This window comes from Stegodyphus dumicola, chromosome X2, assembly GCF_044657685.1.
Source record: "Stegodyphus dumicola isolate Sdum_Otavi_A_Nest chromosome X2, ASM4465768v1".
NCBI lineage: Eukaryota > Metazoa > Arthropoda > Arachnida > Araneae > Eresidae > Stegodyphus > Stegodyphus dumicola.
The window spans coordinates 106,238,681-106,266,258 of record NC_140781.1 but is presented as its reverse complement, the minus strand read 5'-3'; the positions used below and the strand labels follow the sequence as shown (position 1 = coordinate 106,266,258).

Here is a 27,578-nt window from a genome sequence, read left to right as displayed (position 1 = left end):
ATTTAAATGCAGTTTATATAGTCGTCAGTTCAACAATAATAAAAATTTATTATTTTCACAATCAGATAGTGCATTTACTGCCCTTGAGTGTTCATCATTAAAAAATTATATAAATGCACATTATGTAATGAAGGTTTTTTAAAGGAAAACTTTTCATTACATTTGCAAATGGAACATGAAATAGTCATTGAAAAAGAAGAGAGAGATTTCTCTGTGTTTAATGATTTCATGTTGTGAAAGGAGAATTTTGAAATGGAAACATAATCTAAATTTTTTTAATTTACAAAGAAACATGACCCATTACATGTAAAAGATATTTATTTTGTATGCCATCATTCAGGACATTATTTTATATCTAAAGTGCAAGGCATGGGACATTTAAAAATACAAGGGAGTAACAAAATTAATGCTTATTGCCCAGTAAGCCAGTTTAATAATGGAAAATGTACTGCTTATATAAAAAAAACCCATTGCAAGTCATAGAAAGGGTATAGGGCATCTGTCTCTTACAAAATTAGAACGGCAGTTATACCATTCTAATGTTAATTTATGTAACTTAAATTGCTGGAAAAGTATCTTTTGATGAAATTTTAGATAAAATTCAAGATTCTGTATATGATACTGCATCTTTTGACAAAGAATGATTTATGGAATATTGAAAATTCAGTACTCTTCCGTTATCAGAACCAGAATCAGAAATGTATGCATGTATGGCTGGATGGATGTGTTCATGTATGCATATATATGTGTACATATGAAAGTATACATTTCTGAATCTGGTCCCAGTAACAGAAGTGTACCGAAAATTCTTATAATCCACAATCAAATGCTGTAAGGCATAAAAATGATTGTATAAATGTTAATGAAATGGGGTTAATGAAATTACTAGTGAGGATAACAACTCTATTTTATTTTATAAGCCTTAAAATATATTTTAAAAAGTTATCCTGAATTTTAAAATGATGATTTCACATTAATGAAAATGAATGACTCCCAGAGGCACTTTCTTCAGAAGTTGGGATCAGACTATATATGTATAAATGGTACACATAGGTTGAACGGTTACAGAATTGAATTAATCACACTGCTTTTACTTGATGCTTTGCTTCACGGCTTTCCCTGTGCATTTATTATTACAAACAGAACTGAGCAGGAAGTCTTGTCTGTTTTCTTTGCACATCTGAAAGATAAAGTATGTCAGTTAACACCCGAAGTATTTATGAATATGAATACAAGCTAGTTTTGGCTCACCAGCGGCCGAACGGACGCTGGCAGTTTGTCACTGAACTCTGGTAGTTTGGTCCGAGGTTCAAGTCCCTCAAACGGGCTGTCTGCATGGGCATTTCCATGTTTTTCCCCATGTGTAATGTGTATACGAGCCAGTTTCCCTTAGAATGTCCTCCACAAAGGCATCCCTCCCCTTAGGCAGATGGCCGTCAAGTGCTTTGCCATAATAAAATAAACCAAACCAACAAACTAGTTTTGATTAAAAAGTCTTCCATGAAGGTATTTCTTCCCCCACATGATCTTTGCCATATTCCAGTTCCAACAATCAAATCAACACATTGTTATTTAACTACTTAATTTGAAGATTTTTGGGCCCAACAGCGGCCGAGCGAGCGATAAAGTCGCTGAACACTAGTAGTTCGGTCTGAAGTTCGAATCCCGTGAACGGGCTGGCTGCATGGGCGTTTTCGTGGTTTTCCCCATGTGTAACGTGTATAGGAGCCAGTTTTCCATAGAAAGTCCTCCACGAAGGCATCCTCTTCTTAGGCAGATAGCCCTCGAGGCTTTGCCATAATCACACGCACACATTTTGAAGATTTTATAGCAGATTATGAAATATACAATATTATGTTGATGCAAAAATATATTTTTTACTCAATTCTGGAGGAGGGGCAAGTGTTCATTTTCCTGTTTCTGCAGATTCCTACAGTCTAGCATTTTCAAACCTAAAACATGATAACCCTAAGTAACATATCACCATCATTGGTACGCATTAGAGCAAACAGATCACTAGAACTTGCATATCTTCTATGTCTATTTGCTTCAATATTAAACCAAAGTCTGTAATAGTTAATGTGAAAGGCTTGAAATAAAGCAGTATGCATGATTGTTTAGAGCTCATATTCGCAATATCATTATTGTTTAGAGCCTGTTCTCTGGAAGTAATTTACAGACTTGCTGGGAATTTTATTAAAAATGATATACTTTTCTGTAGTTGCTGCATAAAAAGTAAAAGCCGTGTGTTGGCCATCCCTGGTGTAGGACGGTAAGGATAAAAATTGCCTTTCTCTCGACATGTTGCAATGCAGTGAATATAACAGAGCTTTAACTTCAAATATCTTGAGTTTGTGCAGCAAATGAATGACATATGTGTTATCCCTGTTTCATTCGTACTTTTAAGCAATTCTACTGCAGAACGTAGCTTGAGAGTTATACACCAGAAATATGAAATACTTGTCAGCTGGACTAACACCACAGATTTACACCAGTGGACAGGGCCGTCCCTAGGCCTTTGGCTGCCTGTGTACTTTCCTAAGAATACAGTGCCCAAATTAAAAAAAAAAAAAAATTCTTAATGATTAGTTGAATTTTTATTTCATACTCACTAAGTACTTATATGTGACAAATTGTATAAAAAGTATTTACATGTGACAAGTACAATGAATTAAAAATATTTAGTCGTGGTATCGCGAGTGTTCAGCTGTTGCATAATTTTACAGCTGCACCGCGCTAGGAACGGCCCCGACAGTGGAAGATAACCATGTTCAAATCATGACAAAATTACTTTGGCAACAACACAATCAACTGGCTATTAAATTGCTGGTGAAGGTTACTTATCAAGTTCCTATAATTAATAAATATCCTTATTCAGGACTTAATTTCTAAACTTAGAAGTGCCAGAACCCTATGCTAAACTGTCAGCAAAGGGGAAGAAAAGTAAATAAATAAATAAAATGACTGTTACAATCATTAATAATTTAACAATTAAATAGTTAATTAATACCAAATTAATTCATTATTATTTAATTAATATTAATAATTATCAATTATTTTTAATTAATGATTGTTATTTAATTAAATAAATTATTATTAAAAAAGCTAAATTATTAAAGTAATTAAAATTAAGTAAAATGTAAAGAGATAAATTAAAATTTAATAAGCGATTTGTAAAACAGTTTTACTGCAAAAAATAAAATTTTTGAGATCAAATTTTTGTTCAGTTGCATAAAAGAAGTGCCGGAGCCTTTTTATTTAGGTCTCCGGCTATATTTATGATTTATTCCAAAAACTAAGAAGTACCGGAGCCAGGCTCCTGTGCAATTTAAGCTCTGTCTCTATTAACTTTTTAATAAACTTACACATTTAGTCATTATGAATATCTTAAACTTCCATTAAGTTATAAGGTTATTCTTGGTCTAATAATGGAATTTTAGTCTTATAACCCTAATATAATTATCACTTAGGATATTATGACAAAAGCTTTATGAAAGATTTTAAAACAACCTTTTTATTTAAACTGAACTTTTAACAAAACAGAGCATGGCCTGAACTTAGAGCATAACCACGGCTAGTAGCGATGCAAATAAATGCGAACAATCAAATAAATGAAAAATGTTGATCAGTAGTCTAAGACTACATAGTTAATTATTAAGCTAGCCACTAATTTACTGGCACATCAGATTAAAGTATCGGAGGCATGAGACCACAAAGCTGATACTTTTAATTATACTAGAGCTGGAAGAATCTGACCATCCAACACAGATGCCAGAAACACTCTCTAAAGATCCAAAATCCTCAATTTAAATAATGGAAGTAGAAATAAGAGGAGAGGTCTTAACTGGTTTTCCTCGTGTACTGCCCTGAAGCAGTAGTGCACCTCTCGTGGAAACCAAACTATTCAGTGACTATCCATTAAGATCAATAGGTTTTAACATAATCGGCGTTAAACATTTTGTAATTACATCGTAAATATACATATAAATATATATATTTTCTTTTTCCATAATACTTCAAAGTCATAAGTATGTAAAAAGAAAATATTTTAAAACAATGTTTTATTCTGAGCGGAATTAAATGCTATACTTTCCCAGAAAAGTTTAATTTGAATGAAATATTTTCACAAGTTCTTGTTAATTACATTACATAGAAATTTTAAGTTAATTTGATTTTATTTGGTTAATGATTACAAAAATTAAGATCAAAGTTTATTATAATACTAAAATCAAAATTATGCATTATTTCTTTCCTATTTACAGAGCTTCTTCCTGAAATACCTTCTCAAATGCAGAATGATTTTTTAGCTTCTGAGACATCCTTTAAAAATCAGAGTTACTTTATAATTAATGCTCAGTTCGGTTAATTTCAAATTAGAGCAGTTGTTATTTCCATAGTAAAATACGTTAAATATTGCTACTGATTTCCATGTACTTAACTTTCTATGAGTATTTTTGAAATGGATTAAAAAAGTTTATTTTTAATATTGTTAAAAACTTGTAACTGATTTATTACAAAATGTAAGGAAAGAATTCTTTTGATACTTACAGTCAAAAATCTTTAATCTGGACGTCCATAATCCGGAAGGATCTATAATCCGGACCTCAAAGCTACAAACTTTCTGCGCATGCGTCAACACAGAAATTATGATTTCATATTTTTAATTGTATAATTTCTGCATGCCATCTTACCAGATTTAAATTTATGATCTATAATCTGGAAAAACCCCTAATCCGGAATCACTGAAGTCCCGACGAGTCCGGATTAAAGACTTTTAACTGTATTATATTTTTTTATATCCTTAATTTCAACAATGCATATTCTAAAATTTATTTTTTACTAATTCCTTAAGTACACATCTGTCTACCTCACTTTTATGTACTTTGTGTGTTTCTGGACAAGTCATGGACACTGCTCATCTGGACATGTGCTCTGCACTTTAATGGTCAATAGCCAGGCATTTGATAGATAAAATTAAGTACACATCTTGTAGACTGTGCTTTACAGCACTTTTTAACAGATTACTTTCCAGTATGAATAATTCTTGCTGAAATAGCAAATAAAAAATTCCTGCTAAAAAATTTCAATTTATGTTTACAATTAAATGTTAAGGTTATTATATATTTAAATAATGTTTATAATCATTATAAATTCAGATATATTTAATAACTAGATTTCTTCACAATAACGTTAACAGGAGTTTATGAAAGAATAAATCCTTCATTTCCAAATACATTTATAATAATTTAATAAATATTTATGTATTTTATGCTTTTTACAAGGATAATGTATACTCATATATTTAATATTTTTCAAAATGTGCAAATCTTAAATTTCTGTGTATTTACTATATTTTTCAAATAAAGTAATTAACAGTAATGTAGCATATATCAGAATTTTTTACATATGAAATATGTATAAATTGAATGAAAATTAGATGTATTATTTTTTAATATGCACTCAAACGTCAGTTTTGCCTTGAAATTCCTCCATGAAGGCATATTTTCCTTTAGGCATATAGCTCTTGCATTCCTTACCTTATTTAAAAAGATTAACCTGACCTATGTGCCTAATTACAAAGTATTTAAACATCCATAATTTTATATTTACACTCAGCCATCAAGTTTCAAACTTTTGACTCAAAACATGTGTTTGGATACATTCATTATGAAATTCAAATTTTTTAGTAAACATATTTTCGCGTAGCATTCAATACCTTCCTTGGCGATTATGCCCAGTTTAATATTTCTCTGATAATATAATAAATAACAACTTTCCATTTCACATTTAAACATTAATCTCATTGTCATCGGATCACAATCTTGATTTCCTTACTCTGCATAATATTGCTTCATTTTTTAAAACAGTTAAAACAACTAATTGATCTGAATTCACAAATGCATACATTATACAAGTAATTAAAAATATATAAATTATACAAATTTTCACACTTAATACTATTTAGATGTAAGGAAACTGAGGTTTAAAGAGTGTTATATTTTTCCGAAATTTTGACATTTTAAATGTATCTTAAGGTATTTTTCATTCTTTACGCATAACATGAACATTTTGCTAAAATCTATACTTTTGTTATCCAGTAGCTTAGAATTTCCTAAAACAAATTTATAATCAAAATCACTGTTGCAAGTTATTGAAAAATAACCAACACATAATTTTTACATAAATGCCACCAAACTGTACAAAGTACTATTATCCATCTAACAATTGAATGTTTCTTTTATGTAGAAGTGTCCCCCTTTTCGATTTGTGTTGAACTGTCATGTGTGGAAAAAACACTATCAAAGAGCTCTGGATGTAAAAACAAAAAATACTGCCTCTGGAGACAGTAAGTGAAAATACATGCAAGATCGAAGTACTGTAGGCAGTTCAGGTAGAATGTTATAGCTAACATTCAACCTGAAATGGTCTTTACTAATATCTCAACTATGAACTAGCAATAAAAATGTTGCAAATTTACTAACTGTAGTCTACTACTATACTGTTATGTTACATAATCCTTAGCCATTGAAAGGCTCCTCAATGATAAAATCACAAATATCTGAATTATTAAGTAAACTGCAGCTATGGCTCTTACAGTTATTTTAAAATTAGATACTTCTATTTAAGCTTCATGTCTATTAATTTAATTTTAAAATCCAGGTTGATGTATGTTTTTTAAGACAAAACACAGAGCATTAATGATAATTCTGAGCACCTTGTTCTCCAGCTGTTACACAGACAGTCAATTCATTGGCAGCAACCATCCAGTAAGATGATGTACATAAAAACACGTTATTCATGGATTGATAAACCTCTTTATTTTAGTACTGAGTAGTGAATCATGTTTAGTTACAGAAAGAATTCTTATACTTTCTTTGTCAACCTTGCCCTTGACATATAATATATCTCTTTTAAAATGATAAATTATCACAAATAATACTTAGGTATTATTAGCTTGACATTGTAAATATATTGAGAATAACATGATGAATATGAATGTCTAAAGTATTTATTTTTTCCAAAAAGTAACAGTTTTTTCAAAGACATTGACTTTAATTTTCTTGTTTTCACACTATTGTAATAACAATTTAATGCATTTGTCTCACATGCACGACTTAATGATATAATTAAAATACAGTACAGTCAGGATATATCGAAAAACAGTGCACTTCATTGCTCTTGTGCAGATGATGAAATGTCAATAGTTTAATTCATAGTTGAAATGCCAGTTGTAACACCAACTTATCACATAGCTGATGCAACAGAATATGCTCATATGTGTCGTAAATAAGCTTTTTAATACACTTTAACGCATAAGCTTAGTATAGGCAATAAAGAAATTTCAGGAACAAATAATAGACACTCTCTATCATGGTCCTGTGATTACCTGCTAAGAAATAAACTAGCATAACGTATATTTCCTCATTATTTGCACATTTTAGCAATAATTTACAGAAGATAGGCATACTTAATTAACAACAATCATAGGTAATATTTCATTATTATTTAATGTATATAATTAATTTAATGTTTAATGTATAAAAAGAAATAAACTTTTTTAATGAAAAGTGCACTACTTAATAACTTTCATTAGCAAAAATTTTATTTTTTTATCTCCAAGCATAAATTAATTTTTTTAACAAACACCGATTTATTAATTGAACTGTATTTCACTGTAGATCAAATACAGATGTAATACAATTTCATCCATTCTCAACACATGACGCAAATTTCAAAACCACATTGTACTTCACGTAAATAAACAAAATTTCACGAAGTGCACGGCAGCATATGCGCAAATTGAGATGCGCACGGGAGGATCAGATCACGATCCCAAAAGTTGCCTTCTCTCCGTAGACGCTAGTCAAAAAATAATGTCAATACACACATTTATCACAACAACGTGGTAATCACAACTAGAGCTGGAGCAAACCGCATGTATTCGTTACTGAGTAACGGGTACATCGGTTGACTCGAAGTACCGATTCGGTACTCACAAATTCATTTCGTTACTCGCATCTGTCGTACGATGCGGTTTGTTCGAGTACGAATAATGCGGTTTCTATGCGAATACGAATGATGCGGTTGCTGTTCGAATAGGAATGATACTAAGGCTACTATAAAGGGTATCTCTAGTAGCTCTAGAATGATACGGTTGCGTCACAATGCGCTCATATTTTTCATAGATAATTTTGAATTTTTTTGGGCATCGGGCAAACTCTTGTTTACATTATGTGTTTTAGTTGAAATACTATTTAGTTGTTGATATTTAAGGAAATGAGCAATTTTGATAGCGCGAAGCGTTATTTTGTAATGGCTTTTTACTATTGCTATTTATGTTTGTAATTTGAAAATTTAGATGATTCTTCTTTTTTTTTTTTTTTTCCTTGAGCGTGCCATAGTCAGATTTTATTGATTTGAAATATTTATATACTGCACTTAGGTATTGTTTATATAAGAATATGTAGGTTAATATAGGTTCTTTACTTCCTTGTATCAAATAAAATGGTAGTAATTATTGTAATCGAGAACACTTTTGGGTATCATATTTTAACGGAAATATCCGTTTTTGACGATTACGGAATCCATGTGAATTATTTTTTGGGCTGACGCCTGTTCGTACGAACACAATGAAGGACTCTCTCTCTCTCTCTTTTTTTTTTTTTTTTTTTTTTTTTTTTTTTAAACTTATTGTTAAATGTAATCCCATTTACTCTAAGCTGATACTTATGACTAATGATTATGACTCTAAGTTGATACTTGAAAGGGATTATTTTCGTGATGTGTAAGTACGTATGTATGCATTTTGCATAACTCAAAAACGGTTAGTTATAGAACGTTGAAATTTTGTATATGGGTCCGTTATAACATCTAGATGTGCACCTCCCTTTTAATTGCAATCAGTAATACTACCAAACGTAAATATGTATATATATATATATATATATATATATATATATATATCAAATAAATTATAATTAAATGTAAAGTACATATATATATGTCCTTATAATTAAATGTAAAGTACACACACACACATATATATATATACTTGGCTTTTATTTTATATATATATATATATATATATATAATATAAAATAAAAGCCAAGTAAGGAGAAAATAAAAGCCTTGGCTTTTATTTTATTTAATTATCACTAAATAAGTTACTTGACTTTTATTTTTGCAATCATTGGTTGTAGTCAGGACTTAATTTTTAAAATTAGAAGTGCTGGAGCTCTATGGAAGGCCATCAGGAAAGATGAATAAATAAATAAATAAATAAAATAACTATTACAATAATAAAATAATTAGCAACTAGAATATTAAATGATTATTATTATAATTCAATAAAAATTTAAAGACAAATGAAAATTTAATTAATTCTTAAATTAATGATGAATAACTAAGTAATGAAAAAAAATACCAAACATTGTCTTGTTTGGGGGCTGTGGCTAAAATTGCAATTTAAGAACTAAGCCGAGCATTAGCTAAATTTAGGCTTTTGATGAGCAAATAATGTACTGTTTACCAGAGTATAGATAGAAATTTGGTTATGTAGCCCATTCTTCTAAAACAACGTTTCGTAGCTGCCTTCTACCACCAATCCCCCCCTTTTTTTTTTTTTTTTCAGTTTCGGTTAATTAGTTACAGCAAAGCACACTAGGGCTATTGCCTACGGGGAGGGAGGCCTTCGTGTAGGATTTGTTAAAGGGAACTGACTCATATGCAAAGTTACACACGGGAATAACAATGAAAACGCCCGTGCAGCTAGCCGTTAGCCGGGAATTGAACTCCGGACCGAACTATTAGTGCTCAGCGACTTTACCGCTCGAGCTCTGGTGGGCTCTTTTTTTCTTTTCATTCGCTGTTTGAAAAACGGGTGTTCACTTTACGATAAAGTAAGCACCTGTTTACTTCAATTAAAATGGGTTAGACGATATGACTCTTCCTACTTTAATCTCACTTAGCTTTTGATTTCTAATATTGATTCAATGTTTTCTGTAGACAAAGTATTCTGATTAGAATAATAGATTTCAAACATGTTCAAAAGGTGTGTATCTGAATATAATTAGGTTTTTATAACATATGGCACATTTTATTAGTTTCACATAGTTCTAAAGCAATTGAACCACAGCATCGCTGTTTTGAAAGAAAGTAAAAATGTGAGAAATGTATAACGAACATTAATATATACAGGCTTTATTAAAAGTAGTCAGCCTTTTAAAACGTGACCGTCTATGCTTTTAGAGGATTTTTGGAGCTCTGTGCATTTGCTCTGGCATCTTAAAAATGTGATGTTCAATATCAACGTATGTTTATGTTCTCAAAAATACAGGTCTCTTTCAGAAAGCGACCTCTTAGAAGTCGTCAATAAATGATTCAGTATAGTTATTTTCTAATAGACCATAGAATAAATTTATTTTATTGTCAATTTAAAAATGGCTGCTTGTACTAAGAGTTAAGAGCAATAAGACTCTAATTTTTCTTTCGCAATTAGCTATCATGCCAGCTGAATTGTTTTCTGCATAACCTTTATTGTGTATAATTGAAATATTTAGCTATTTATTCAACAAATATACAACAAATGTAAGACAAATCATTAAACAAATTAAAATTTGGAACATTAATGATAATTTTTTGTTATACATAAAATATTATTAATGAATGATGAATTTATATCATATTATATATAAATCAAAATTTAAACTCCTATTCCTTTATAATAAATTGAAGAAAAGCTATAAAGTGAATTAATTTTTAAAAACAAAACAAAAATTTAAAAAAAAATTTTTCGTACACCTAGAATCTAAAAATGACGAATACTGAATTTTACGACTCATGTGTGTATGGGTGTATTTAATTATGACAAGGCACACTATGGCTATCTGCCTAAGGAGGGATGTCTTCGTGGAGGACTTTCTAAGGGAAACTAGCTCGTATACACGTTGCACATGAGGAAAACCACGAAAACACCCATGTAGCCGGACCGTTCGCGGGATTCGAACCTCGGACCGAACTACCAGTGTTCAGCGACTTTACCGCTCGGCCGCTGGTGGGCCGTTTTGCGACTTATATAATAATAAATGCATATTCATATTGTAACAGAAATTTTGTTAGAAGTCTAGCATATGTATAGTTATTTGTGATCTTTTAAAACTGTTGTAACATGATGCACATTTATCATTATCGTGAACCAAAACAGTATGCTTTACATCCTTACAAATATACGTGATAGATTTTAATATTTATTTCTGCGTATACTTACGTTTCCCAAAGACACGAAAGCAAGTCAAGCAGATTTTTGTTGTATTAAGCAGATTTAAGTTCTCTGTTAGCTAGTGTAACATAATTTCGGATGTTAGTGTAACATAATTTCGGATTCTATGAGCCTTCCAGAACTATTTGCAAAATAGTGGAAACGTCTTTAAATTATGTTTTTATAAGCAAACAGCAGATGTACACTGAGCAGTGATCAACTGATATATTTCTTAAATGATTTGATTTAGTTGATTATGACAAAACACACTGGGGCTATGTGCCTAAATGGAAAAATGCCTTCGTAGAGCACTTTCTTAGGAAAGCTGGCTCGTATGTTACGTGGTAAGCTGGCTTGTAAGCTGGTACGGGAAAAAAACCACGAAACGCTTATGAAGCCAACTCGTTTGCCTGAGATCGAACTCAGGTCGGAACTACCAGTGTTCAGCGATTTTACCGCTCGACCGCTGGTGGGCCATTTCTTAAATGAATAAAGGTATACTCATAGCATTATGAAATAACACTGATTGAAATATTTAGTGCTTCACTATTATCTGTAATAAAGTAACATAAAACTTTCCTTACCTTTTATAGATTTCTAAATTTCTTTCAAGTTCTTATTCGTACTTAAGCTATACATTTGCGAATGTTTTTATCGATTTTATTGTTAAGTGTAAAAAGCAAGTTGACATTTATAATATAGCATTCCTTGTCTCAACAAATAACAGTCTCAAAAAGGAGTTTTTGGAGAGGGGATGAATCGGGGAAATTTCACCCTTTCGTCATTAGCGGTTCTGATGAAGGTAATGGGGGAAGCAGCAAACGAAATAACGAATAACGGACAAATAACGAAAGCTAATCTTTAATGCGGTCTCCCAGTTTCTGTATTTGTATTTGGGAAAGTTTTATGGTCATTATGAAAAAGTGAAAATTTGATATGGATTCCGCATGACTTCCTTCTATGACTATTTAAATTATGCTTATTTTTTCTGCACTTCATTTAAACTTATTTCCTCGAATTATTCTAACTCAATTAAGCGATACCCAAAGGCAAGTTACAAATGGCATCAAACATTGCAAATTTTGAAACTAAATTTCCCAGTCAATCTTTGTCCGACGGGACTCAAACTTCTTGTATTTTTATTTTTTCATAACAAGTATAAAACTTTGCCAGATATAAATATAGAAACCAGAAGACGACATTAAAAGTTAGATTTCATAATTTGTCCAAAATTAATTCTTTTTTAAATTTGACATTGACAAAATATGAATATTTTCGTCATTTAAAATACTTCTGTATTTTTGTTGCACCGTATTTAAACTTGCTTCCTCGAGTTATTGACATTAAATTACATTAATTCCATTATCTGTCGGAAAATAATTATAGCAAATCATCTATTTACGACATCTCTATTTTTGGGAACATAAACAAACATTGGTAGTGAACATCATCTTTTTAAGACCACCACATGTAAAATCCTCTAAAAGCATGAATGGTTGCATTTAATGAGGACCCATTACTTTTAATAAGGAATGTAACATTAATCTTAATTATACATGTTTTTGATGTGTGTGCCAAAATAGTGATAACGTACTTCTGTTGCTTTAGAAATGTGTGAAATTTAAAAAATGGATACTATACAACAAAAATGTTATTATATTCAGATACACACCTTTTGAACACGTCTGAAATTCATTATTCTGCTCAACATAATTTGTCTGCATAAAATATTAAATAATATTAAAAAATCAAAAGCTAAGTCGAAGTAGAAACAGTCATCTCTTCTAAACCAGTTTAATTGAAGTAAACAGACGTTCGCCTTATCGTAAAGTAAACACCTATTTTTCAAACAGCGGATGAAACGGGAAAGAGGGAATTGGTGGGGGAAGGCAGCGAACGAAATAACACTTTTTCGTGCTGGGGATGAAATGAGAAAGGACGAAACGATACTAAGCCAATAAGACAAGATCTGGTATTTTACTTTATTATTTAATTAGTCATCATAAATTAAAAAATTATTTTAATTTTTATTAAATTGTACTTATAAGTATTTTATATTTCAGTTGCTAATTATTATGTTACTTTAATTATTCATTATTTTAATCACTATTTTTTATTATTTTAATTATTAAGTTTTTAATAAGTAATTTTTTGTTATTTTAATTACTAATTAATGTTATTATTGTAATATTTATTTCCTTTCTTTCTTTATTTTTTATTTTATTTTTTCCTGTTTTCCTGACGGCCTTCTGACTTTAGAAACTAAGCCCTGACAGCAACAGAAAAATTAATAATGAATCCAGTGCATCAAAAAATAATAGCCAAAATAAAGTGAATTATTTCTACCCAAAAATGCGACGCAAAACTCCCTATCGCAGCACTACCCAGTTCCCGCGGGGTAGAATAGCTCACGTGATTCAATGCAATGCGACGTTTCACAGCCCTTTTTAGACGAGAAGCTAGACTCCGCGCCGTACCCTTCTGATGTTGGCCAATTATGTTTGACTTGAAAATGACGTCATTTATAGGCGGAGTAATCGTGAATGGCTGACGATGTAAACATGAATGTGGTCATATAGTTTTATAGTCTAATCTTATTTTCTTTTATAATCTCAAGTTTTCCATACTATATTAGATTATTATGCCTTCTGAAAGTAACTCCTGGTGCTGCTTGTTTTTTTATTTTGGCGGTTGCTGAATCATTGATTATTTAATTCGAGTTTCAAAAAAAAAATATTCCATTCCATTTACCGTTATTATGCTGGGCCTAGCCTGCGTGAATTCGCAGGCTTTTTGCCAGTTGTCTCAAAAATAATATTTTTACATGTTAACTTTTATATTAACATACATGAAATAATTTATAGAACATCACACTGTTTAAGCATCTGCGCTATATAAAAAAATATCTGTACAATTAGTTATTATTTCTTCAGCAATAGCTCTATCAGTTTATGAATGCAATTTATACAGAATGACTATCAAAATACAATAAAAAACAAAGATTTATTGCATAATGAAATTTTATAAGTGATTAATTCTGAACTACAGTTCAGTGCCGTATGAAGTTGCTGTTTTCGTTCTTGAGATAACATAAGGAACTATTTTGTATAAGGAAATAATTTAACTAATTTTAAAGCTATAGGAAAATATGCATTGTTTGTAATAAGGATGACGTTTTTGGAGCATTCTATGAATGAACAGCTTAATGAGCTTTTTCGTTAATAAAAAAAGGAAGTAGATGACTATGAATGCATTTACAAGTATTCAACATTCTAGATAAAATTCTTCTATGAAATTAATAAAAAGTTGGATACACATTATTATTAATAAATGTTAAGTTTCTTTTTCTTTTCTTTTCTCACAAATCTGAATAAAGAATTAAAGTTTTGGGATGAAGCATTCGAAATTACCTACAACATTAAGCGCATGCACAAAATTTTTATTATCTTTAAAATATTCAAAAAATAATATTTACAGCAAAAAATTTTAAAAAAAAAAGTAAAATCATAGTTATGATGTAATTGACAAAACATATTACATTAGTCAGATGTTATTTTCAAAAGTTTGATTATTTACAAATGTTTTCTTTAATCATAGCACACTTTCATTTAGCAAATAGATTTCCTGGATGAAACATCTTAAAAGTTCTAAAGCCACTTGAAATAATCATTTAATCTCTCATAGTTTGTCCTAAATTAATAATATAGAAAGAAAGAAACTTACAAGAGCAGTTAACAGTAAAAGTAATGATCAGCTTGTATGATTAAATTTCTTTATCAAACAAAATAAAGTTCACTTAATTAGTGATGTTTCTGTATTGAATTGTTATAATCATTTCCTTTGCTAACAGGCTGTCCTAATAAAATATCTGTGAACCTTTCAGTTTCATTTGCTGTAGGTTTGTTCAGTTTTCATTATTTTACAAATTTTTGTTGAGAAAAATATTTTTTGTAGAATAATCTTTTTACTTGTAGATTCAAATTTAGTGCATATATATTTTTTGATTTATTGTGTTGTAATTTTCTGTCAACTGTAATAATTTTTGAACGGCATTTAAATGTTGCATGATTTGCTGAAATATTTTGTCTGTTAATGTAGTCTGGAAATTTTTATTTTCATTTACTAGTGATTAAAAAAAAATTATGATAGTTGATTTCTCAGAAGTGAAGTTTATGTGTGTTTTTTCTAAATTTTGTACTCCTTCTTTTCAGAAGTTAATGATTGCTCCAGAATAACTTGTTTCACGTCTGTTGTACATTACTGCTGAAAGAATGTGTTTGCACAAATTATTTTGAATACTAAGGTCAATACATTCACAAGTATATGCTTGCATGCTAATACTACACTGTGTATACATTTTCAAACAGTGGTTTGTTACAATCATGCTCTGAATTTTTTTTGACCTAATAGATTCTTCTTAATGAGCTACTTTTAAATTTAAATATTCTGTCATCAATCTTCTCAGACTGTAAACATTTTGTGTCTTTGTGTGGCCTTATAAGTATTTGAGATTTTTGTTGTAATTTTGCCTTTGTGCTTTTTTTTTTTTTTTTTAATTGTGCCAAGGCAGCATAATGACCTAATAGGCAATGAAAAACTGTTGAATATTGCGATCATATTGAAACTCAGCAGCAGGCTATCTTGAAAGGGAGGGAAGACAACAGGGCGCAAAATTTTAAGATGTAGTGATTGCTGCTGAAGGTGCCTGTAATGTGTGATTGCTGCTGAGAGTGCCTGTAATGTAGTATATTAGGCATGAGTAACAGTGCTAATGGTACCCTAAACTATAACCATTAGTGATAGACTGATAGGATAAGTCATAATGCAAGGGTCATGATATCTGGTATTAAAATGTCCCCAGACTAAGATAAGACCATCGTAATGGTAAGGCAAAAATGAGATTTGTCTGAAAAGAATGTTGTGTAATGCTCAAACTTCCCACATAAAGGAGCAGTGGCAAAACATACAATTTCAGTAATTGAAACAACCTATAGTTCTTTCTTTTTTAGTCTTTCTACATAGCATTACTGGAGTACGTGATATGAGTATACACTGCAATATTAATTATCTGCATATTCCATCAAAGTCTATTCTAAGTCATCTAACAGGAAGATTTTAAGATTATTAGATCCTTCATTCATGGTATTGCATTTTGAATACCAGCAGCGTAGAAAGTGAGAAAGGGAAACAGATGCGTATTATGACGGAAAAAACTTTAATATATTTTAAGGAGGGATTTTTGAAATAAACTGTGATAACTACAAAAAATGAATAACTATTACATTATATAGAATAAAAAAGATTAAAATCATTACCATTAATTAATCTTTAAAAAAGATTAAATCATTACTTCCGTACCAATTTTTTTCTTTTTGAGGTGATGGAATAAGAACATGACCTAAATTAAAATTATGCTTGTAGTATGTGTTGTAGTACTGTATTGAAATTTTATTTTCATAAATTTTAATATTTATGCTAGCTGTACATGTCTGTCCACACTTTGAGCTTTGTCTACACAAACCTTGAGCTTTTAGTTGCCATATTCTTTTCCCTTCAGATTTATAAAATCCACTTTGGCTACCTGTCATAGTTAGAGAAGAAGGGATTTTTGAATTTTTCCCCCCATGAGCTATTTAATACAAAGGATGTTCTGGTATTTCTTTCCTCATCATGTAACCATTCATAAAAAAGCTCTATAAAAAATTAAAAGGAATTAATAATCCATTATCTAATAACAATATGTTAATTTCATAATATGTAATAAACATATATTGCAATTTTGAATCAGCATCTTGTTAAATATATATAGTATTATGAAAACCAATTTTAACCTGTATATGTTAAAAAAGAATAGGAAGTCTATAGTTGTTTTTAACATAGTGGGTCATTTAAAAAAAATTCTGTCATTTTTAGTGGCTGAATTTAAAATTACTTCATACAGAAAGCACCAACAACTTATGTAATCACCATCATTCTCACATTTTCTCATCTGGAAATCAGCTTATAGGTGACTTAGAAGCCAAATATTGTTCAATATACTGTTTAACATATTTCAAAATATTTCACAGTTAAGAAATGTTAGAAATACTGAAATATTTTAAAGCAATGTTATTGTGTCTAAGATGTAAGGCAGATGAACTAGAGCATGCAAAACAAGTATCCTGATTTTTTATTATATGTTTCAAGAGGCACGTCGGTAGTAGTTATCACTCAACAGTAAGAACTTTTCTCTATTTATAAATCCAAGCAGCCGCTGGTAGTTTGATCCAGTTCAAATCCCTGCAAAATTGCTAACTGCACAGTTGTTCATGTAATTTTCTAAATGTGTAATATGAATACAACCAGCTTCCCTTAAGAGGCCCCATGATTATATCTCTGTCCTTTATCAGACAGTCCTAATGTGCTTTATCATTATCTGATCAATCCAAAATAATCCTGAAAAATGATTTTTGAATATTTCTGAGGTCAATATCTATATTGAACATTGTTTCTTTCAGACAACTAACTACCTACACATTAGAAAAATTATCTGGGGCCATGGGTGGTAATTTTCCAGACAGTTCATTGTATATGTATACTTTAAAGCTTTGCCAAAGACAGGGGTTACTTCGTGGTGTAGTGGTCAGCACACTGAGCCGGATAATTTGGGCATCGCGCTATTTCCCTCTCGGATCTTCTGGATTCTCTTTTCTTTCTAGATCGCTTGAATATAGTTTCGCCTTTAAATAATATTATACCTCACCGATTTTTTCTCATACTGTTCTTTGCTATCTGTTAAATGTCCATATGTAAGGGATGGTTTATTCTTCACCGCCTTAAATGAATTTTTAGAACTATGAGCTTATATAAATAACAGTGTGCCTCATTGTGTTATATTAACATTATTTAACTAGTAATAAATTATGATAGTAAAATAATTAATCTTGTAATAAATTATGATAGTTAAATTAATAAATACTGTTTAATTTGTGTTTTTAATACATATACTCAGTTATTTACACACATAAATATATATATATATATTTTTTATTTTATTTATTTATTTATTTTTTTGGGTGTATGCGGTTGTGGTCTTGTATTGTATATGGTTCTATGTTGTTAGTCTGCTGCTGCTTTTTGAAAAATGTATGAAAATGTTGAGAATGAAAGTAGCATAAGTTACTTTGGTTAAATTAATATATACTTTTGTTTGATGACCTTTGTTGATATCTCAGGATGCAAGCGTACATATTACTTTATATTCCATGCTAAATACCTTGATACGAAGCATTTTAACACCGTCAATATTTGTTTTTTCCCCAGTACCACATCTATTCACCATTACCAAACACACTCACTACACAAACACACCTGTGAGACACTATTTATTGTAAATGAAGACAGTTTCTTCTCCTTTTAACTACACTCATGGACACAATCGTATTTTAGGATATTTTCTACTTCTTTTCCTTTTCTTTCTATAGGCCCCCCCTTTTTCTTTTCTTTTTCCCTCTATTATTTTTGGGCCATTTATTTTAAATTTTATTTTGTCCCATCTTTTCTTCCTGGCCTTTTGAACTCGTACAATATGTACGAAGTTCCTTTTTACTCTCCTCAAATGCGAAATTGGCCCTCTTTCTATATACCTTTCCTTCGCACCTATGCTTGATTTTTCGCCCATCGGTGCAGAAAGACTTACCGGGTGCAAAACAAGACATCTGTCTACTTTGTCTGTCTGTCTGTCAGTAGCTCTTTTAAAGTGTCCGTTTTTTCTTTAATTGTGTCCATCTCCACTAGAAGATCAGACATTGCTTCTCTGTTATTTAACGATTCCTTCATCTAATCTTCAGTTAAAAGCTGTTTCTCGTAATGAGCGCTTTTATTATCAAGGGGTTTTATAAGCTCCCAATTCTTCTTTTGTAATTTTCTGATTCATTGTTTGACTTCTTTATCTTCCATATGTGAAAATTCTTCGGAATGCTTTGCATTTGAGATTTGTAAGATTTTTTTGAACTTCATTTTCAGTCTATGGAAATTGTTTAAAGTAGCAGATGAATTCTTTCTGGTGTTGATGGATGAATGTTGAACCACGTATGAATGAAATTCTAGCAGTGGACAAATTAAATGGAATCCTGTAAGGTACTGCTATACGCGAAATCACGCTTTACAAGTCTGCGCTCAGCAAGTACCTGTTGTATTAGAAATGATAGGCTACGAAACGTGACTTGAAGAATCATATGAGGTATCTAGAATGCAGATTGGTAGTTTAGTCGTGATAAATAAACAGTCTATACAGATGACCGGAAATAATAAAAATTTAGATGGATTAACTATAAAGTATTTTACTCCTGGACCATTAGTCATAAACAGTACTTGTGTAAAAACAGATTAAAGTATATGGATTCCCTGTTTAAGAAAGGAATTTCTTTCTGACAGTATGCAGTCTGTACCATACCTGGAATAGCGAGGTGTTGCATGTTCAGGGAAACAAAATCTTTTATTCTGTAATTTTTACTGAAAATGTATGTTTAAATTTTGTTACCTAGATAACAAAATTAGATAACCCTATTTTTAACTCTTTTTATATGAAAATGAAACCAAATACAGACAAAGAAATAAAATTGCATTCCTTCCCTTAGTGCAGTTATGTGCAACTTTAACTTAAAGGGAGCCAATTTTGAGTTTATAAAATTTTGGCGAGCACAAGGATCTAGTGCACTTTTAATATTTCAGTTATAAATACATAACACAAAGTATAAAAATGTGTGGTATAATAAGTTAAAGAAAAGGTATACTCTTTGTATTATTTACAAAAAATTCAGCAAGATGAAAGTTAAATACAGGGAAATGGTATTTTAATGTGAAATTTAACACTGCATTTCTTCTGCCAGTTTTTTTTTTTTTTTTTGCCTCTGATACATGCGATGTTATGGCTAAATCCTTGCAGTCGTTGGGATGTTGATTTGTTATCCTGTATCTAAACATTGATTTTAACAAGTTCATTGTTGAAAATCCTCTTTCACATTTTTAAGTAGATTGGAAGCAGGAATTTATCTTTTTAAAAGTTTAACTGTTGATGATGTTTCTGTTCTAGGACTATTCAATTGGCTTTTTGTGATATTCTTGATCTTAATTAGGATGAAAATCAGTTATTTCCATTTCTTGATCAATAGAATTGTTATTTAACATATTTGCAGTCTTTTACCATTTTTCTTAAATACTAGTATTATGTAATGGGTTTGAAGTGAATGAAGTAGTTAACCTAATTTTAAATACACTAAAGACATCTAATTTAGAAACTAATTTAAGCTCGATGAGATTTTCCAAATGATTCTTTCAGTTTTCTTATATTTCACCCCTTAGTTCTCCAGATTTTCAATGGGGCAATACGTACATTACATTATGGTAAAAATGTATATTCCTCATATTTGTGTAATATTTTCACAAAATTAATTTTGATTTAAAATGAACTTATAATACCCTTTAATTCAAAGACTCTAGTTTAGTTCTCTCGCCCCCTCCCTCAAATTTAAGATTTAGTTACTATGTCTGTAAGAATGGCTAAATCATAGAACCAGGTATGTTCAATAATTTCTTCATAAGTTTTGTTTCTGGATTTTTTAAATTCTTCTATGAAACTTTTGTAACAGAAGCTGGGATGGAACCCGGGCAGCCAGACAGAATGTCCCTTCCCTGAGTGAAAAGTTCTATCATTTCTTTGAAAGTGACCTGATAATATTTCAGAATAAACCCTCATAACACTAATAAATGTATATAGATTTTTTAATGTTTATTTAATGTGTGTTTGGTTCTTAAAATATTTTGAGCTATTATATTACTAATTCTGTATGTGAATTAACACAGTTTAATATAGAACACCTGCTTCAAGGCTAAAGGTAAAGTATTTGAATAATGTTCTACCTTTCGTCTGTTTTCAGACGCAGGTTCTATTCTACAATTTACGGAATTTCTGGGTATTGGACATCTCACATAGCTGACAAAATTTCATTCCTATGTGTAGGTTTCATAGTACAATAGGTTGAGCATCCCTACATTAGTATTTGACTTTGATTCCTTCGAAAGAAAAAGGAGTATCTTAGTTTTCTTGAATTTTTGGTCAAAATTTTAGTATGTAGGTAATTGCAATAGCTCTTCCACGAAATTGCATTTAAATTTTTTGTAACATTTCAAAATGCTGTATCATTCAATGGCATTTGATGTGTTTTAGCTTGCTATATTAAAGCTGGGCTCGAACCCGGGCAGCTATACAATATGTTCTTTCCCTGAGTGAAATATTTCTATAATTACATTAAAGTCACCTGGTAATATTTCAAGATAATTTCTGGTATATCGGACTAAGCTGTCCTCTCTCATGGATGAGAGTACCTGCATTGCAGTCATGCTTTTAGTAACAATGTAGCACATTGCTGGAGTTTAAAACAAAGAAGGCGACTCTTGAAGTTTTATATATTAAGAAACAATATTAGATATTTCTCTTTGTGTATAATTATTCTTTAATATCAAAGTAGTTAAAATCTAATGATTTCTTTTTTCCCCTTTTGGCCCCTTCTAGTGTAATTTGTGATCATTTTTGTGCACTCTTGGAATGCAGAACATGATATCGTGAAAGAAAAAGAACGGATGAATAATGCAGAGCAAAAAGACATCTGTGGCTGGTAATTCTTGTTTTATATCAACTTTATTTCCACTAGAAATACTTGAATGTTATAATTTGTCCATCCCTTTTCACATGTTGCTTTATATTGAAGCTTTACTAGTTATTTATTTTACATGAACGTGTCACATTATGTTTTAATGTTTAGGGTAGCATTTGTTCATTAATTTCGTAGGTTTTGAATTTCATATTGAAGTGTCTGAATTGGTGCTTTCTCTATATTGTATTGTAATATTCGAAGTGAGGTTGAACTGTTAATCACACTATAATTATCAGAAGTCTGAGATTTGTTAGAGTTCTGTTGCTTCGTAGTGGTTTCAAAAGTACTGCTGTGATGTAATTTTTTCCCAAGTGGCCTCCTTTCGCATTACGAGGAGGAGGCTAAACATTTTCCTCTCTGTGTGGCCTAATATTTTCCATGTCCAACGGGGTCTTCTCTTCCCAACAGGCCAGTGTAATTGCACTGCCTGGGTATAAACCAATTTTGTTTCAGTTTTTTCCGAATTTAGAGTCTCTCTATCAAGTGCTGTTTCTCTTAAAACCATTGAAAGTTAAGTGTTGAATAAAAAAGAAATGTAAATAAAAATTTAATGTATAGTCGTAAAGAAAGTTAGTGGAGCCAAATTGTCTTCTGTTAAGGATGCTCAAAATGTGCTTTTTCTTAGTTGTTTTAAGCATACTTTATTATATTTTGTCCCTAATCCGAACAATTTTGGCATATTGTGAAGTTTTATGAACCAATTTGCGAAGATCTCTTTAAAATCGATAAAAAAATATTCATTTTGAAATAAAATCAGAGATGTTTTATTATTATCGAAGTAAAATTCTGCAGACTAACTTTCAACTTGGTTTTGAAAAGCACTCTGAAAGTTTCTTTAGGACTTGTTTTCGTTCTCTTGGCAAATACATGACAGAATTATTTTTTGAAAAAGCTGATGTCTTTTGCTTATAAGAATGACTGATGCAACTGTAACCATGTCGCTGTAAAGAGCACATATTTCCCAGTAGCTCTTTTAAAGTGTCCGTTTTTTTCTTTAATTGTGTCCATCTCCACTAGAAGATCAGACATTGCTTCTCTGTTATTTAACGATTCCTTCATCTAATCTTCAGTTAAAAGCTGTTTCTCGTAATGAGCGCTTTTATTATCAAGGGGTTTTATAAGCTCCCAATTCTTCTTTTGTAATTTTCTGATTCATTGTTTGACTTCTTTATCTTCCATATGTGAAAATTCTTCGGAATGCTTTGCATTTGAGATTTGTAAGATTTTTTTGAACTTCATTTTCAGTCTATGGAAATTGTTTAAAGTAGCAGATGAATTCTTTCTGGTGTTGATGGATGAATGTTGAACCACGTATGAATGAAATTCTAGCAGTGGACAAATTAAATGGAATCCTGTAAGGTACTGCTATACGCGAAATCACGCTTTACAAGTCTGCGCTCAGCAAGTACCTGTTGTATTAGAAATGATAGGCTACGAAACGTGACTTGAAGAATCATATGAGGTATCTAGAATGCAGATTGGTAGTTTAGTCGTGATAAATAAACAGTCTATACAGATGACCGGAAATAATAAAAATTTAGATGGATTAACTATAAAGTATTTTACTCCTGGACCATTAGTCATAAACAGTACTTGTGTAAAAACAGATTAAAGTATATGGATTCCCTGTTTAAGAAAGGAATTTCTTTCTGACAGTATGCAGTCTGTACCATACCTGGAATAGCGAGGTGTTGCATGTTCAGGGAAACAAAATCTTTTATTCTGTAATTTTTACTGAAAATGTAGGTTTAAATTTTGTTACCTAGATAACAAAATTAGATAACCCTATTTTTAACTCTTTTTATATGAAAATGAAACCAAATACAGACAAAGAAATAAAATTGCATTCCTTCCCTTAGTGCAGTTATGTGCAACTTTAACTTAAAGGGAGCCAATTTTGAGTTTATAAAATTTTGGCGAGCACAAGGATCTAGTGCACTTTTAATATTTCAGTTATAAATACATAACACAAAGTATAAAAATGTGTGGTATAATAAGTTAAAGAAAAGGTATACTCTTTGTATTATTTACAAAAAATTCAGCAAGATGAAAGTTAAATACAGGGAAATGGTATTTTAATGTGAAATTTAACACTGCATTTCTTCTGCCAGTTTTTTTTTTTTTTTTGCCTCTGATACATGCGATGTTATGGCTAAATCCTTGCAGTCGTTGGGATGTTGATTTGTTATCCTGTATCTAAACATTGATTTTAACAAGTTCATTGTTGAAAATCCTCTTTCACATTTTTAAGTAGATTGGAAGCAGGAATTTATCTTTTTAAAAGTTTAACTGTTGATGATGTTTCTGTTCTAGGACTATTCAATTGGCTTTTTGTGATATTCTTGATCTTAATTAGGATGAAAATCAGTTATTTCCATTTCTTGATCAATAGAATTGTTATTTAACATATTTGCAGTCTTTTACCATTTTTCTTAAATACTAGTATTATGTAATGGGTTTGAAGTGAATGAAGTAGTTAACCTAATTTTAAATACACTAAAGACATCTAATTTAGAAACTAATTTAAGCTCGATGAGATTTTCCAAATGATTCTTTCAGTTTTCTTATATTTCACCCCTTAGTTCTCCAGATTTTCAATGGGGCAATACGTACATTACATTATGGTAAAAATGTATATTCCTCATATTTGTGTAATATTTTCAGAAAATTAATTTTGATTTAAAATGAACTTATAATACCCTTTAATTCAAAGACTCTAGTTTAGTTCTCTCGCCCCCTCCCTCAAATTTAAGATTTAGTTACTATGTCTGTAAGAATGGCTAAATCATAGAACCAGGTATGTTCAATAATTTCTTCATAAGTTTTGTTTCTGGATTTTTAAAATTCTTCTATGAAACTTTTGTAACAGAAGCTTGGATGGAACCCGGCAGCCAGACAGAATGTCCCTTCCCTGAGTGAAAAGTTCTATCATTTCTTTGAAAGTGACCTGATAATATTTCAGAATAAACCCTCATAACACTAATAAATGTATATAGATTTTTTAATGTTTATTTAATGTGTGTTTGGTTCTTAAAATATTTTGAGCTATTATATTACTAATTCTGTATGTGAATTAACACAGTTTAATATAGAACACCTGCTTCAAGGCTAAAGGTAAAGTATTTGAATAATGTTCTACCTTTCGTCTGTTTTCAGACGCAGGTTCTATTCTACAATTTACGGAATTTCTGGGTATTGGACATCTCACATAGCTGACAAAATTTCATTCCTATGTGTAGGTTTCATAGTACAATAGGTTGAGCATCCCTACATTAGTATTTGACTTTGATTCCTTCGAAAGAAAAAGGAGTATCTTAGTTTTCTTGAATTTTTGGTCAAAATTTTAGTATGTAGGTAATTGCAATAGCTCTTCCACGAAATTGCATTTAAATTTTTTGTAACATTTCAAAATGCTGTATCATTCAATGGCATTTGATGTGTTTTAGCTTGCTATATTAAAGCTGGGCTCGAACCCGGGCAGCTATACAATATGTTCTTTCCCTGAGTGAAATATTTCTATAATTACATTAAAGTCACCTGGTAATATTTCAAGATAATTTCTGGTACATCGGACTAAGCTGTCCTCTCTCATGGATGAGAGTACCTGCATTGCAGTCATGCTTTTAGTAACAATGTAGCACATTGCTGGAGTTTAAAACAAAGAAGGCGACTCTTGAAGTTTTATATATTAAGAAACAATATTAGATATTTCTCTTTGTGTATAATTATTCTTTAATATCAAAGTAGTTAAAATCTAATGATTTCTTTTTTCCCCTTTTGGCCCCTTCTAGTGTAATTTGTGATCATTTTTGTGCACTCTTGGAATGCAGAACATGATATCGTGAAAGAAAAAGAACGGATGAATAATGCAGAGCAAAAAGACATCTGTGGCTGGTAATTCTTGTTTTATATCAACTTTATTTCCACTAGAAATACTTGAATGTTATAATTTGTCCATCCCTTTTCACATGTTGCTTTATATTGAAGCTTTACTAGTTATTTATTTTACATGAACGTGTCACATTATGTTTTAATGTTTAGGGTAGCATTTGTTCATTAATTTCGTAGGTTTTGAATTTCATATTGAAGTGTCTGAATTGGTGCTTTCTCTATATTGTATTGTAATATTCGAAGTGAGGTTGAACTGTTAATCACACTATAATTATCAGAAGTCTGAGATTTGTTAGAGTTCTGTTGCTTCGTAGTGGTTTCAAAAGTACTGCTGTGATGTAATTTTTTCCCAAGTGGCCTCCTTTCGCATTACGAGGAGGAGGCTAAACATTTTCCTCTCTGTGTGGCCTAATATTTTCCATGTCCAACGGGGTCTTCTCTTCCCAACAGGCCAGTGTAATTGCACTGCCTGGGTATAAACCAATTTTGTTTCAGTTTTTTCCAAATTTAGAGTCTCTCTATCAAGTGCTGTTTCTCTTAAAACCATTGAAAGTTAAGTGTTGAATAAAAAAGAAATGTAAATAAAAATTTAATGTATAGTCGTAAAGAAAGTTAGTGGAGCCAAATTGTCTTCTGTTAAGGATGCTCAAAATGTGCTTTTTCTTAGTTGTTTTAAGCATACTTTATTATATTTTGTCCCTAATCCGAACAATTTTGGCATATTGTGAAGTTTTATGAACCAATTTGCGAAGATCTCTTTAAAATCGATAAAAAAATATTCATTTTGAAATAAAATCAGAGATGTTTTATTATTATCGAAGTAAAATTCTGCAGACTAACTTTCAACTTGGTTTTGAAAAGCACTCTGAAAGTTTCTTTAGGACTTGTTTTCGTTCTCTTGGCAAATACATGACAGAATTATTTTTTGAAAAAGCTGATGTCTTTTGCTTATAAGAATGACTGATGCAACTGTAACCATGTCGCTGTAAAGAGCACATATTTCCCAGTAGCTCTTTTAAAGTGTCCGTTTTTTTCTTTAATTGTGTCCATCTCCACTAGAAGATCAGACATTGCTTCTCTGTTATTTAACGATTCCTTCATCTAATCTTCAGTTAAAAGCTGTTTCTCGTAATGAGCGCTTTTATTATCAAGGGGTTTTATAAGCTCCCAATTCTTCTTTTGTAATTTTCTGATTCATTGTTTGACTTCTTTATCTTCCATATGTGAAAATTCTTCGGAATGCTTTGCATTTGAGATTTGTAAGATTTTTTTGAACTTCATTTTCAGTCTATGGAAATTGTTTAAAGTAGCAGATGAATTCTTTCTGGTGTTGATGGATGAATGTTGAACCACGTATGAATGAAATTCTAGCAGTGGACAAATTAAATGGAATCCTGTAAGGTACTGCTATACGCGAAATCACGCTTTACAAGTCTGCGCTCAGCAAGTACCTGTTGTATTAGAAATGATAGGCTACGAAACGTGACTTGAAGAATCATATGAGGTATCTAGAATGCAGATTGGTAGTTTAGTCGTGATAAATAAACAGTCTATACAGATGACCGGAAATAATAAAAATTTAGATGGATTAACTATAAAGTATTTTACTCCTGGACCATTAGTCATAAACAGTACTTGTGTAAAAACAGATTAAAGTATATGGATTCCCTGTTTAAGAAAGGAATTTCTTTCTGACAGTATGCAGTCTGTACCATACCTGGAATAGCGAGGTGTTG

General features: G+C 30.8%; 1 long non-coding RNA gene across 1 annotated transcript; it reads right to left on the bottom strand.

Moving 5' to 3' along the window:
* Window positions 1–300: 300 nt before the first annotated feature.
* On the bottom strand, window positions 301–13,674 carry LOC146992872 (uncharacterized). Its single transcript, XR_015039074.1, has 2 exons — window positions 12,930–13,674; window positions 301–1,180 (listed from the first exon to the last, which is right to left on the bottom strand). It is a non-coding gene; the product is annotated as an uncharacterized LOC146992872 (long non-coding RNA).
* Between the last annotated feature and the right edge of the window lie 13,904 nt (window positions 13,675–27,578).